The 14,223-nt window shown below is 46.7% G+C and overlaps 2 long non-coding RNA genes across 2 annotated transcripts; one reads left to right on the top strand and one right to left on the bottom strand.

The window, feature by feature from the left end:
• Positions 1-440: 440 nt before the first annotated feature.
• Positions 441-5,996, bottom strand: LOC135387603 (uncharacterized). Its single transcript, XR_010421231.1, has 5 exons — positions 5,854-5,996; positions 5,248-5,285; positions 5,102-5,137; positions 4,569-4,775; positions 441-709 (listed from the first exon to the last, which is right to left on the bottom strand). It is a non-coding gene; the product is annotated as an uncharacterized LOC135387603 (long non-coding RNA).
• A 4,461-nt stretch (positions 5,997-10,457) lies between these two features.
• On the top strand, positions 10,458-12,636 carry LOC135387601 (uncharacterized). The gene is made up of 2 exons (XR_010421229.1): positions 10,458-10,537; positions 11,788-12,636. It is a non-coding gene; the product is annotated as an uncharacterized LOC135387601 (long non-coding RNA).
• Positions 12,637-14,223: the final 1,587 nt, after the last annotated feature.

Genomic DNA, 14,223 nt, shown 5'->3' with positions numbered 1-14,223 from the left:
ATGCAAATATGGGTCACACACACCCTTGGCGTTTTTTTTCGTAACGGAATTCTGAAGGGTCTCTACTCCGCAAGGTTCCCGCTGCAAAATATAAAGCAGTATCTAGAGAACATATGTGCATATATTCAGTTCATTATGAGCACTTTTGTTCGTTCCCTAAAAATGCAAAGAAAGGGCACATACAAATATGCACATACCCCTTTGCGTTTTTCCCTAACCGAATTCTGAAGGTGCTCCTATCTGTAAGGTTCCTAGTGCAAAATAAAAAAAAAACAATATCTAGAGAACATGTGTGCATATATTATTTGAGCATTGTTACATTTCGAAGGGAGTGTAAAACAGTTCACTTTTTCACATCTAGAGAACTTATATGCATAAATTTAGCTCATTATGATCACTTGTTTCGCCAGGAATGTAAAAAGGTAAGGCATGGCATTTTTCATGGAGAAATTTAAAAGTTGTCTCTTTCTGCGCGGCTCAAATAAAGAGCAGTGTCTAGAGTATACGAGTGGAGAATTTCAATCAATTATGAGCACTATTGTCTGTTCCCAACAAATGCAAAAAAAGGCTACACTCCCCTTGGCGTTGCTTCCTAACGAAATTCTGAAGGTGCTTCTCTCCGAAAGCAGGAAGTCACTAAAAGGTTAGCCAGCTGTAGGGCGTCACAACAGCACTTTCCATCGTGTTCCCCTTCCGCTCTGTAAGGTTCCTAGAACAAAATAAATATAAGTATCTAGTGAACATATGTTCATATATTCAGCTAATTATGAGCCCTTTTATGTTTTGCCCGGAGTGCAAAAGAAAAGTAAGACCTGGCATTGTTCAAGGAGAAATTTAAAAGGTACATATCTATTTCAGCGCGGCTCCAATAAAGAGTAGGTACAAGAGACTATATGTGGAGAATTTGAGTACTTATAAAAAGCAGTATCTAGGGAACATACGTGGTTATATTCAGCTAATTATGAGCACTGTTATGTTTCGCAGGGACGTAAAAAAGTAAGACATGACATATGTCATGGAGACATCTAAAAGGTGTCTCTCTCTGGGCAGCCCCTACTGCAAAATAAAGGGTATTATCCAGAGAAAATGTGTGGAGAATTTCACCTAATTATGAGCACTTGTTTGTTCCGTAAAAATGCAAACAAAAAAGGTTAACCACGCCCCTTGGCGTTTTCCCAACGGAATTCTGAAGGTGTTCCTCTCTGCAAGGTTCCCACTGCAAAATAAAAAGTAGTATCTAGACAACATATGTGCATACATTCAGCTAATTATGAGCACTTTTATGTTTCGTCTGGAATGTAAAAAAAAAAAAATAAGACATGGCATTGTTCATGGAGAAATTTCAAGGTACTATAAAGCAGTCGAGGTGCAACCGCATGTTTTGTGTGCCCTGAATTGTGTACGTCCTCAGGAGTAAAATGCCACAAAATTTTCTCACATAGACGTTATAGCTCCCGAAAAAATGAAAATTTACATCTATTGACAACACTGTGGCGAAGCAGACCGACGAAACGCCAACTCTGCCAAGTACGGCGGCGAAAATGTCTCATGCGCACAACTATGGGCCGAACAGAGCGACGTACGATAGCAGCGCCACGATGCTGAAACAAGGCCCAGGTATAGACGTTTAGCCACTGAGTGCGAGTTTCGGCTTGTGTTTATTTTCTTTCACACAAATTACATTTTCTCAAAAGGTAGTATTTGCAAATCCTAACAGGAAAGTCATCTGTTTATCGGACTCCTTGTTTACAGGGTTGCTTGACAAGTTGACATCAATTTGTCCCCTCAAATGGAATTTAAAAAAAGAAGTACGAAAAAGTGCCAGACTTCGGTGTGTACGCACTGCCACAAAAGTCTTCGGAAAACCCAGGGATAACCTCAGACAGCCCGGCCGGTGATAGGATTCGAGCCTCTGTCACAGGGGGGGATATGTTTATTAGGAAAAAAAGAAAGGAAAGGTTAGCCAGGCAAAGAGCCGGCTTGCTATTCCCGAAAAAAAGAAAAAGGGGAAGGGGAAAACGAAAAAGGAAGGAGAAAGAAAAAACAAAAAGGGGAATCAAAAACGAAACAGAAGAAAAAGAAAAAAGGGAATCAAAAAGAAAAGGAAGGAAAGAAAAAAGAAAAACGGGGGAATCAAAAGAAAAAAGGAAGGAAAGAAAAACAAAAAGCAACAAAAAGAAAGGAAAAGCAAAGATAACTCGATACACAAAGAAAGGAAAAGGAAAGAGAAACAAAAAGAAACAAAACGAAAGGAAAAGGAAAGAAAGAAAGAAAGAGAATAAACACTAGCACACCGTTACATGCAGTTCACGAGTCCTGAGACTCGGAGAATACCGAGGAGAGCGGCAGTGACAGCCCACTGGTTGGGGTGCAAGACGGGGCCAAGAAGAGCGGCCAGAGACAGGGGGTTTAGTATGCGTCCTGGGCCGACTTCATGGGGAACTGCGCTGACATTCGTCTGGAAAGTCTTCGGAAAACCCAGGGATAACCTCAGACAGCACGAGCGGTGATAGGATTCGAGCCTGTGTCATCTCCTAGTCTGGTCGTGGATCATCATAACCACTATGCCACGGGAGCTGGTACTTCTTCGCGCTGTAAATGCCTTGTTGCGGCCCTGATGGATAATCTCTACTCAGCTGCAGATATTTATGGCAGATCCTAACAAGAACAGTGAATGCATCGAATTTGCAAGAAGTTAGATTTGAGAAACTGAACGCTTCAAGGTGTCACGTTATTTTTTGTTCTCTGCAGAATATGTATTTACCCAACACGTCTTTACTTGACACCCCTTGACACCACTCGCAAGCTTTATCTGTCGTCTAACACAAAATTCGTGCTGTACAATGGGCATCAGGAAAGCTCATACAGTTATCATAATCCCAACCCTTCCCACGTACTATAAGTCTCAAATATTACTTGCCCTCCTGCGTTTCCGTTAAGCCGTTAAACACCCTTCTGCACTTCTCTCTTCATCTTCATTCTTCTTCTTTTCTTTCTTTTTCATTCTTTTCTTTTCTTTTTATTTTATTCTTCTTTTCTTCATCGTCTTTACTTCCCCGTTCTTTTCTTTTCTTTTTATTTATTTCTTCTTCTTTCTCCATCTTTATTTTTTTTTTTTTTTGCGGAATAGCAAGCCGACGTCCCGTCTGGCTGACCTTTCCTCCGTTTTTTTTCCCCTTTCGTCTAATAAATATATCCCCCTCGGTGGCGAATAAATAAGCCCTATTTTTTTGTAAATTTATAGCGCTTATTTTGAGGCCGGATACATAAGCTCTATTTTTAACCGCCACGACTTCTACAGGGTGTCCCAGAAAACGTGTCATTGAATTATAATAAAAAACTACACCACCTAGAGTCATGCGGTCAATGGCATTTGTTCTTACTGGGTTTTTGCCACCTCCTCATGTGAATGTCGTGTAACGTAAGTTTAATTATGTAAATTTTTGCGAGCTTAAGTCGGAAATTTGCCTAGTAAAGGTCACTCTTTTACCCCACCAATGTGAAGAGCGTGTCTAATTTAGTCCAATTAATGATAATTGACAGGGATATTCAGGAGCTATCCCATCGGAAAAAATAGCCGAACATCATGCTCTACGGAGGTCGTACAGAATAGCGCACGATGAATTTTTCAGCGCAATCTTTGTCAGTCCGACGAAAGGAGGTTCGAAACCCAGCCCTCCCCGACATCGCAGAAAGAGATAAAACAGGCACGGCTTATCACGTCCGACTTTCGCTGGGATAATGCTTACCCTCTCCCAATTTAAGGAACTTTTACTTTTTCTTCTATCACTCTGTGGGCTGGCTTCGGAACCTCCTTTCGTCGCACTAAGAGCGATTGCGCTCTAAAAGTCATCGCGCGCTATGGTCCGGTGCTCCGAAAAGCATGCTATTCGGCTATTTTTTCCGATGGGATAGCTCGTGAATATCACTGTGAATTATCATGAATTTGAGTGAATTCGGCACGCTCTTCATATTGGTGGGGTAAAAAAGTGACCTTTACTTGGCAAATTTCCGAGTTGAGTTCGCAAATATTTACATAATTAAACTTGGAGTACATGCCATTCACATTAGGAGGTGGCAAAAACCTAATAATAACAAATGCTCTTTACCGCATGATTCTAGGTGGCGTAGTTTTTTTATTATAATTCAATGACACGTTTTCTGGGACACCCTGTATACGCCTCAACGTTATACGCCGCGTGCTCTATGCGCCCCCATTGTTATGCGATTCAACCGGTACACGCTACTTCGTATGTAACCGATGCCTCCAATCGCCATATACTATAGCAGAAACAACACTGTAAATACCGATGTGCTAATACTATCACTCGAAGGCGACCAACTGACCTTATATGCGATTAGTTATATGATTAATTACATGCGCTTAATTTGGGATATAGTTAGGAACGCTGTTCTTCTCTCCTCCTTGACGTTTTTCAAGTGAAATTTTCAAGTGGCTATAAGATAAGCCTGTAAGAATAGTATAGAATAAGATATAAGATAGATATAGAAGATATAAGATATATATAGGAACAGAAAACTTGTAAGCATAAACGCATCGTAGGTACCTGAACGCAACTGCCAACCGACTTGACAGGACCATTCCTTTTGGACCCGGGAGACTTTCCTACTCCGTGCTGGCACCGTGGCTATGGCTACAACCGGTGTACGTGGGCAGACGAAGACAGGGCCACAGCAAGAAGGGTGAAAAAGTGGAGTGGCCAGAGAAGACTTCAGGGGGGAATCGCATGCCGAACATCCGTCTTGAAAGTCAACTGGAAAACCCAGGGCAATCTGTAAACAAGTGTTCCGACAGCACGGCTACTGGTAAGATTTGGACCTTCCATCTTGACTCTCTTTAGCATGGGCTAGCAATTGTGACCAACAAGCGGATGCTGCTGTTATGGTGCTAACTGCCTCACTGGGGGAGATGCTTTACGCTCCACGCATCGGTATTCCTATATTTTCTGTCCATCTGTTAACCCCCTCTGCTGCAAAGCTTGTATTCACATCGATGGAAATAACCATCTCGTGCCCAACAACATAACACCGGACCTGAAATCGTTTGCTGTTTGGCTGAAAATAGAGAGGAAAGGCTTACATGCAGCATCGTGGAATGTCAAATGTGGACCCTCATCTGTAAAACAAAGACAACGTCCAACTGAGTAGCAGCGCTCAATCCACGCTCAATTACGCGCATCAGTGGTATTTGTGTATGGGAAATGGAAATGGTGGGGCAAATCCTACTCTGGGTTTTCAGCGTCCTCGTGCACGTCCAAATCTACCTACAAAAAATTTGGATTATTGCAATTATTTTTGGATTATATACAGTGCCATACTACAGATCATGGTGAACTGCAAAATTTTAGTTTACAGTTGTCTTGGGCCTGGTTTCACCAATGCCGATTAACACTTGAACCGATATCAAATGGGAGTTATTGTTACTGAAACGTCCATCACGTCACCAACTAACGTCTACAAAAAAACGTTGAGTGTTAACAAGTTTTAACAACGCTCGATGTCGGTTCAAAGTTAACCGGCGTTGGTAAAACCAGGCCTTCGATGGTCAAGTCATGCGCGTACAGCCGCCGTGAGACACAACAATGTGCAGACGCCAGCACGACGGAACGTTGGCCGTCGGCTTGAGACTGTAGGCGGCTCAACGTCACAGGGTCCAGGCGCCAAGGAGTGTGTCAAGGAGGGTCAAGGTGTCATATTATTTTTATTGACTCGGGCCTATGTTGCGGACGCAGTCTCAAGTCCAGAGGCTAGCGCTCCGCGACTCTGTCATCCGCGTAGGCAGCTTACACTTGTGTAATATGAGCAACGAAAACATTCCAACTCGTTACGTACTGTTGTCCGCTTTCAAAGGCATCGTCATTGTCTTCCCATTTCATTCACATTTTCCTAGGATTGAAAACTGCTAACGACGACGTCGCACATAAAAATTTCACGAAGAAAACTGGAATACGCGTTCCGGCCGACACAACAACAGCACCAACTGGCCGCCATGTTAGAACAGTACTGTCACGTGACCGCTATGCGCAGCCGCGGCGAAGGTGTACAAGAGTAAACAAAAAGAAGAACACAATGGGCGTGAGTCTATCGTGAGACAAAAGTGTACAGGGCAAAAAAGCGGATAAAGACACTGATACGTGTCGTGTCTCGCTTTGCTGACAAGATAGCTTATCGCACCAAAGGGTCATGTAAGCAGAAAGGACGAGGAATGGACGCCAGGCTTAAACCGTTTACACGCTAGCGTGTTTGTTGTCCGTTTGCTCCAAAAATACAACCTAAAAGGCTAACGCCTATCGAGCTTCGTAGATCCCAATGGGTTCCCTTTGACTCCGTTAAAAACACGGACGAGAAAAACTGCAGTCACATGTAGTAACTTTTGGTCAATCTACTACTACTAAAAAATAATCATAAGGTGAACAAGGTGTTTCGATACACAGTCGAACATCGTTAATATGGAGCAAATAAAACAATAAAATAAAATAATTTATTGCAAAACAGGAGGCAATGTTGGACATCATGTTACAGTTACTTTACGCAGGGCATCCGATAACAGTATCAACTTAGTTACGTCTTCAAGCTGTAGTTTTACCAATTATATTGCAAATATACTTTTTGCATGGTCAGTGGCGAACACATTCTGTTGCTCGCGTACCACCGCTGCAGATCAGAATATGACCAAGCGGCCAAATCCACTGCTCTTTAAGCTCATTTGTTGGTGTAACAAGAAAACATCATGAGTTATCCTGAAATCGGGCGTGCGTCTTCGACATATGCCGTCGGAAACCACAGGGCAGCTGTAGGAGCTAGAAAACTTTGTCAAGAGGACCACTTGTTCAACCATCGTCGCTCATAATATCCAGGGCATAATACACCCACTACTTGCGCAAAAAAATATCGGTTATTGTCAGATAAGCAATCTGGAGGGTATATGGTTCCCGAGCATATGGTTCCCTAGGGTATGGTCATAAAGCGAGGATGTCAGATTAACGAGTGCCATATAAATGAAGTTCGACGTATTTCAGCTGATGCAAGTCTCGTTTTCTTGCTTACTTTCACCGTGAATTAAACGGCTAGAGTTTCTGGACACGGCCTGGTCGGGAATGTTTTCGTGTAGGTCACCTTTCTTCCTGCTGCCCATCGGTCGTCATGACGACGCACCAGAGATATACAAAAAGGGCGTCCGCTGGCTACTGCAGAAAGAACAGTGAACCAAGTAGCACTGAGTCTACAACCAACTGCCCGTGTTATAATGATCTGTCAACTCTTGCTGTGGCTGAACGAGGCTCGTAGAATAAGTATTGTCTTTCACACAACAAGTATACACGTATGCAGGCAATGTAACGCCATCATTAGTGGGATATTGTGTGCAACTCTCATAAGGCAAGCTACCGGTAATACTACGACATCATGACCACGTTTGATGCAGACTGTGATGTAAATGGCATAATCATTGCAGTGTCCACTACGAAAGTCCAGTGGCGGATGCTGACCCGGGCCGTTATTATTTTTTTTTTTGGGGGGGGGGTGTTTATTGTAGAAGCGCGTAATAGGGACCGGGAGAGGAGGAAACCTAATTTATAACAGTATAACCTAGCGTTTTTTAGTCGCTTGCCCCCCCCCCCCCCCTTGGATCCGCCACTGCGCGAGTTTGCCTGCATCAGTCTCACTCATCGATGACGGAGTGGCCCGGAGGGTCAGATGTGCTGACGAGCTTTTCGCCCTGGTCTGATAGAAATGAAACGCGTGCCGCCACGATGCAGGTGCAGAAGGCTTAAGAACGTGGGAGAAAAAAACGTGAAGAACGTGGGGGGACCGGTATATTTACAAATTAGCTTTTCGCATAAACCTGGTTTTCGGGTGGGGGGGGGGAGCACCAGAGCCACACGAGGTCGCCGAGGATGTAGACTACGTGGCGACAATTCCGTCCTTGTAGCGCAACTTGGAAGCTGCCTGGTGGTCAAAGGTGCGTATTATGCATGTGAGTTTGGATTACACGTTCTTGGACGTTGCGTACCAGCTCGCGTGGTTAGCGTGCTGGCCATATCACGTTGAGACTGGGAGGTACCCGTGTTCGAATCCCCATGCCGCCTGTGCTGTCTGGGACTTTTCCGGGGTTTTTCTCAGACACTTTCAGACATATATCGGCACAGTTCCCCTAGAAGGCGGCCCAGGATGCACATTCCCCGTCAGTCGTGACGTTGCCCACCTCTGTGAGGCCGACAGCGGCGAGCCACCACCACCATCTTGGACGTTGCGAGAAGACTACGAGAAAAAGAGACGCGGGTAGCGCGTGAATGGCGTTCGACGCTTGTATGTCAGTAGTGCTGGTAATAAAAGAAATCGTTCTACGTCAGCCTGGTTGCTCAGGTAGTGTGCCAAATCAAGAACCCATCAAGGATAAACGTAACAGTGCGACAGCGGGCAAGCTAGCGGGATTTTTCAGTGTGGGAGGTCGCCTCTGCAAGGGTGGAGTTTTCTGCAGGCTCAGGTCGATACGGCAAGATGGTGTCCACATTATGAAGAGATTCTCGACCCTATAGAGTGTGAACTGGACAGCAGAGTTGTTGGCGTACGTGGCGTATGGCAGTAGCAAGTCCCAGTTGTCGTGACTATGGCGGAGATGTAGGGAGTCAGCATGTCAGCGAGGGTATGGTTAAATCGCTCCGTGAGGTCGCTAGTTTGAGGGTGATAGGCTGATGTAAGCGTCTGAACTACATAACAGGCGCGCAGGATATCTTGCAATATATGTGCCAAGAACGAACGACCGCGGTCGCTAACGAGAACTTTGCGATCTCTTGAGATGTTCCTGATGGAAGGGCGGCTGTTTCGACGTACCGGGAGCAGTGGTCGATCGCTACGGCGACCCAGCGGTTGCCAGAGGGAGTACGAGGTAACGAGACAAGGAGGTCGATGCCAACACGGTGAAACGGGTAATGACATGGTGGAAGAGGATTGAGGGGATCAGGTTTCAGCGACGGTTAGACGGTTTGCGATTCTGACCCCAGAAACAGAAGTTCACATACATCTATGTCGTTGTGTACATGCGGTGCCAGAAATTACGTATTCGAATTCTATCAAGGGTTTTGTAGAAATCGAGGTGTCCAGGCGTTGGGTCGTCGTGCAAGCTTCTGATAATTCGTGGGCGGAAGGAAGGGAGCACGTCTAAAACGTGGCGTTCCCGGTCAGGGCAATAGTTATTTTTGTATAGAACGCCATTGTCGAGTTCCTACTCTTCCTACTCTTATTAGCGATCTTCGGGGTGGAAGGGTGGGTGCCGTCAAGATGGATTATCTGGGGGTCTTTCAGTTACTCCTCACGAAAAGAGGCGGCGTCACAGGACACGAGAGGACAGAGAGGTGTGACCAACTCGGGTAAAGACTCGTGGTGTTGTTCATCGTAAGGCAATGGGCAGCGCGACAGCACATCCGCATCTGAGTTCTTCCGACCCGACTTTATGGTCACATCGAATTCCTGTAGACGAAGAATCCAGTTTCCAAGGCGTCCCGAGGGGTCATTCAGAGAATGGGGCCAACATGGTGCGGGGTGTTCGGTAACGACTACGAACGGTTTGCCGGAGAGGAGAAATTTCCTGACGGCCCACACAAACGGTAAGAACTCTTTCTCCATCGTCGTATAGTTCCGCTCGATTTCGTCAGGGCGGCGCTTCGCAAATGTGACAGCATGCTGCATGGGAGCGTCAGGAAAACGCTGAGCGAGAACTGTCACTTACGTCTGTATGGACCTCTGTGGGTGCGCAGGTGCCAAAGAGGCGTATAGTACAGGGGCGGTGGTAAGCGCCGACTCAAGGCATGGGAAGGCGCGTGCGCAGTCTGTTGTCCAGTCAAACTTAATGTCCTTAGACAGCAGGGCGTATAGGGGAGCAGCAATGGCTGCGAAACCCCGAATTGTGGTACCCAGTGGTGAAACGTGTGCACACTCTGCCGCATCCTGCGGGTGTACATACATGCTCCAGCGAAAGATACGCAGTGAATGAATGTTGCGATGCTACCTCACATTTGTGAATGCGCACACGTTGGGAGAACCTAGATGGTGGAAACATGAAACATGCATTTTTTTCACATCACATCGTTCTGAGCCCATTTTAAAATTCGCTATAGCAGAACACAACGGGAAGATTGTCACAAAAATCTTATTGTGGTGTCGTGTCATGGTATGAACGCCCTCATATTTCTTGCTATAATCTTCTAGAAGGTGTGGGAAACAGACTATCTCGAATGTTACCTAATTTGCGAAGCTATCGCTGTTATCATGTTTTCCGTACTGCCGCGGGCATCGCTCTCAAATTGAGATAACCTAATCATGTGTGCCTTGTCGGTACGTTTTGTGGGCGGTGCGCACACGAGCTGTGATGTCACGTGTGGGCGGGACTTTTGTTATAAAAGCGAAGCTGCTCGTGCAGCTTAGGGGAGAAGCTTCCTCTGGACCTATCCGGCTTGGCACGCAGACGGTCGCTCCGGGCGTTGGTGTGGGCAGAGAACTGTTGGCTGGATCCAGTACGGTAATAAACTGTTTTGTTTGTTCTTTGGTCGCTTGTGTCCTCCTTCAAAGGCAGAACGGACAGGGGAACCCACGAGTGGGATAACTATCCCCACACAGTGGCGCCCAACGTGGGGCTCGGCTCCCGCTCGCCTGAGTGTGCAGGCTATGAACGCTGCACTGACTTTGGAGGGCGAAGGGGGGAAGCGGCTCTGTGAGCGGGTCCTGTCTATTTGGTTGGAGGAGGGTTCGGTTCCTTACTTCTTAGTGGTTGTTTTGCCGGTGACCCTCAAGCGGCTATGCCGTTTCTTGTTAGTTCTCTAGCATCCATTTAGTATCCTGGAGCACTGCTTGCGCCGCGTGCCATTCCTTGGTTGCAGAGCCCGATTACGAGCCTACCCGACTCTCGATCCTGAGGAAGCCAGGTCCCACTGTTCACACGACCGATAGGACCAGACGATTGTTTAGGTACCTGCACCTGCATTGCCTTAACGAACACTCTCTTTAGCATCCTGGTGAAGTTATGCACCAGTTCGACTGTCGTAATAACGCAAGGCAGCCTCCAGGCCGCCTGATTGCAGGACTGTTATTTGCCACGTTTACGCATCAGTAGGCGCTAACAAAGGCCTTCGGCACCCGGCTAAATTCGGCACCTGGCACTTGCTTGCTGCGGGGTCGCATCTCATTGCCAAGCGATTTCTGCGCGGTCCGATTCCGTTCAGCAGAATATCCCCGGGGTATTCTCACGACTGCTGATCCAGGTTGGTACGAGCCATCACCGACCCGAACCGCTATGACAGTGACGCGCTTCCTGCGTCTCGGCTATCCACCAGATCTGTAGGCGATCGGTTACTATCCGTAGCGCTATTTTTGATACCGGCTGAACAAGCTGTTGATAATGGTGTTCCGCCGCTCCTCGGTTTGTCGGTTTCAAACCCCAACTTACCTACCGGAAAACCGACCGCAATCTCTAAAATCTCTTGGAGATCCCGAGACTGGTTCGAGGGCTGTGCTCTCAGACGTCGACGATAAAAACACTGCGAGTAGCTCAGACTATCTTTCGCACCCCTCGTCCAGGGGAAGAAACGTTCCCGCCCATCGGTCACTAGACCCTAGTACTCTCGACTGGGTTCGCTCTCTGCGGAATATCTCATGTATGAATATGATTAATACCGTGTCACGGCTGCTCGCGATGATGTTCCAAGAGGGCTGAACCGACCCTTTTCGGTCGGAGTTACCTCCTTACGGTTTGCGGTTTTCTTTATTTTGTAGTTTGTCATGCAGCCATCTTCAAGAGCAAGGCCTGCTGGAGCCAGGACGAGAGCTTCGAACAGCCATGATTCCTGCCGTGATTGTGGGAACGGCGCCTGGCCAGGTGGACAACGTGGCTCAGGAGGAGCGCCTCGTACACGCTCGACGGCAACCTGGACCGTAGTAGCTGATGGTCGACCGATATCCTGGGGCTTCCTCCGCTAAGTGGTCTTCCCAGCAAAGTCCGCTTCGCGACGACTCGCAGCGTGTGTTGCAGTCTTTCAACGATCTCACGCTCGTAGAACGCCACCCCAGCGACCGTCAAGTTCCGAAGACGAACGACGCTTGCTGTGCCCTACATGCATGGTCCCAGAAATTCATCGGGAAGCTCACCGTCGTGGATTGCTGCACTGCACTAAGACAGAAGCCGCGTGTCATGCCAGGGCCGCCGATAACTACGTGGAAGCAGCCATCTCCTTGTTAACAAGACGTCGCCCCGAACTGTTTGCGTCTGATGAGCGAGCACCACCACGGAGACATCCCCGACATTTGAGTACGACGTTTCGCCCCGACTGATTGTGCAGCACCGTAAACCACTTTCTTTGTTGACCTTCTGTTTTGTTGAGTTAGCGAAACTGTGTTATGGATGTTGTGTCCAGTTTTGGGGGTAAGGGGATGTGGGGAACAGATTATCTCGAATGTTATATAAATTTGCGAAGCTATCACTGATGCCGTGTTTTCTGTACTGCCGCGGGCATCGCTCTCAAGTTGAGAACCTAATGATGTGTGATTAGGTCATCACTTAGGTTCGCTCCGGGCGTTGATGTGGGCATTGAACGGTTGGTGCGGTAATAAACTGTTTGTTTGTTATTTGGTTGCTTGTGTCTTCCTTCGACGACAGAACGGGCAGGGGGACCCACAAGTGGAAGAAGTATTCCCACAAAGGCAAATAATGTCTACTTATGTACAACTTCGAGGCAGCACCGAAACAGGGGAACCCTATAGGACGTAAAGTGACACACCCAAAGGGGAGTATTTGTGCGATACTATACAGAAACGTGTTTCTGAAGAAGCAATCGGCTCATTTTCATTGAACGATGAGCCTAACTAAACTATCGCTAAATTACTGCGGTCAAATGAGCAGAGTATTGCGGGTGTACCTCGAAACAACGATCGAAATCCCCGTTGCAAAATAAACTGTTAATAAATGTTATCTGGCTATAAAATGTACAGTCGCGCGGGAAACTGCCAACGGCGAACTTGGACTAACCTAGAGAATAAAATGCAAACACCGCACTTGGACTAACCTGTTACTCTAATAAACCTGCTAATAAACTAACCAACGTGTTCCGTCGTGCCGGCCCAGCTAAGCCTAAAACTAAAATGTGGCTTCCGTTCGCTGAAACAACTTGGATAGATATAGAAAACCTGTTAGCTTGAGTGTTTAAAGAATGATGTCGTGTCTTTACACACGACATATCATCTTACGAAGAAATCGAGCATTTTCCTTGTTTCGGGATCGGGGATCTCGCAACCAGGAATATCGAGATCCTCCAAGTATTGCCCCTGGTGACGAAACACCCACAAGTATTCATCATCGTAAAAATAAAGTTGTTGCTCATGGAAGCTCCTGGATGATAAACAGTGCTGGGTAAACTGACTAAAACAAGGACACGCCCTAGACATGAATCAAGACGTTTTATTAGAACTTCCTCGCCCCCCCCCCCCATCACGTGCTAATTTCTTCTGGAAGGCTCGAAATAGTTATTTGGGGCATAATTGTGCCACCCAACACAAGTTTGTACATAAAGGTTTAGTGCAGACTGAATCGGACGACAATACCCGCAAAACATTTGACACCAATTTCGCACCTACACCCACTTGAAGGGCGGTCAACGCAAGATGGGACAGCAATAACCCTGCGATCGATCATCATTGAAGCGAAATCAACCTGTCACAGGAAAACTGATATCGAAGGTCTGCGATAGAAGAAAGAACAAAAAAAAAATGCTGTCGCGACACAGCTTGCGTTCTTCGCTTCATTCTGTACCAGGTGGCTGCACAGACAGACGCTGACCGCGATCGAGGTGGACGATAGCGGAGGCAATACTCTTGGGAAAGGCCGGTTCTCTATAAGGTCACTTGTCTCTACGCCAGTTTCCGGTCAATAACTAACTGCGCAGAGATGACATATCAATGATAACGCCTTCAGCCTCTGACATCGGTTCAGAGGCCAGGAAATATTTCTATCAATATTTGGTGTCTTGTTCGTTGGGTAGTTCGGGGATTATCAATTCAATCAGTCAACTAACTGACATCTGGTCACTGATAAGGTTAAAAACGGAACGAAACCCGATAGAGTTCCCCGCCAAATACGTCATTGTGGCGTAATCTGTCCACTGGTGGGCAAGACAAACATGTTGTCATATATGCCAGAGCACACGAATAGTTCGAAGG

This window comes from Ornithodoros turicata, chromosome 3 (genome assembly GCF_037126465.1).
Source record: "Ornithodoros turicata isolate Travis chromosome 3, ASM3712646v1, whole genome shotgun sequence".
NCBI classification, from domain to species: domain Eukaryota; kingdom Metazoa; phylum Arthropoda; class Arachnida; order Ixodida; family Argasidae; genus Ornithodoros; species Ornithodoros turicata.
This window is presented reverse-complemented; position numbering and strand designations above follow the sequence as displayed.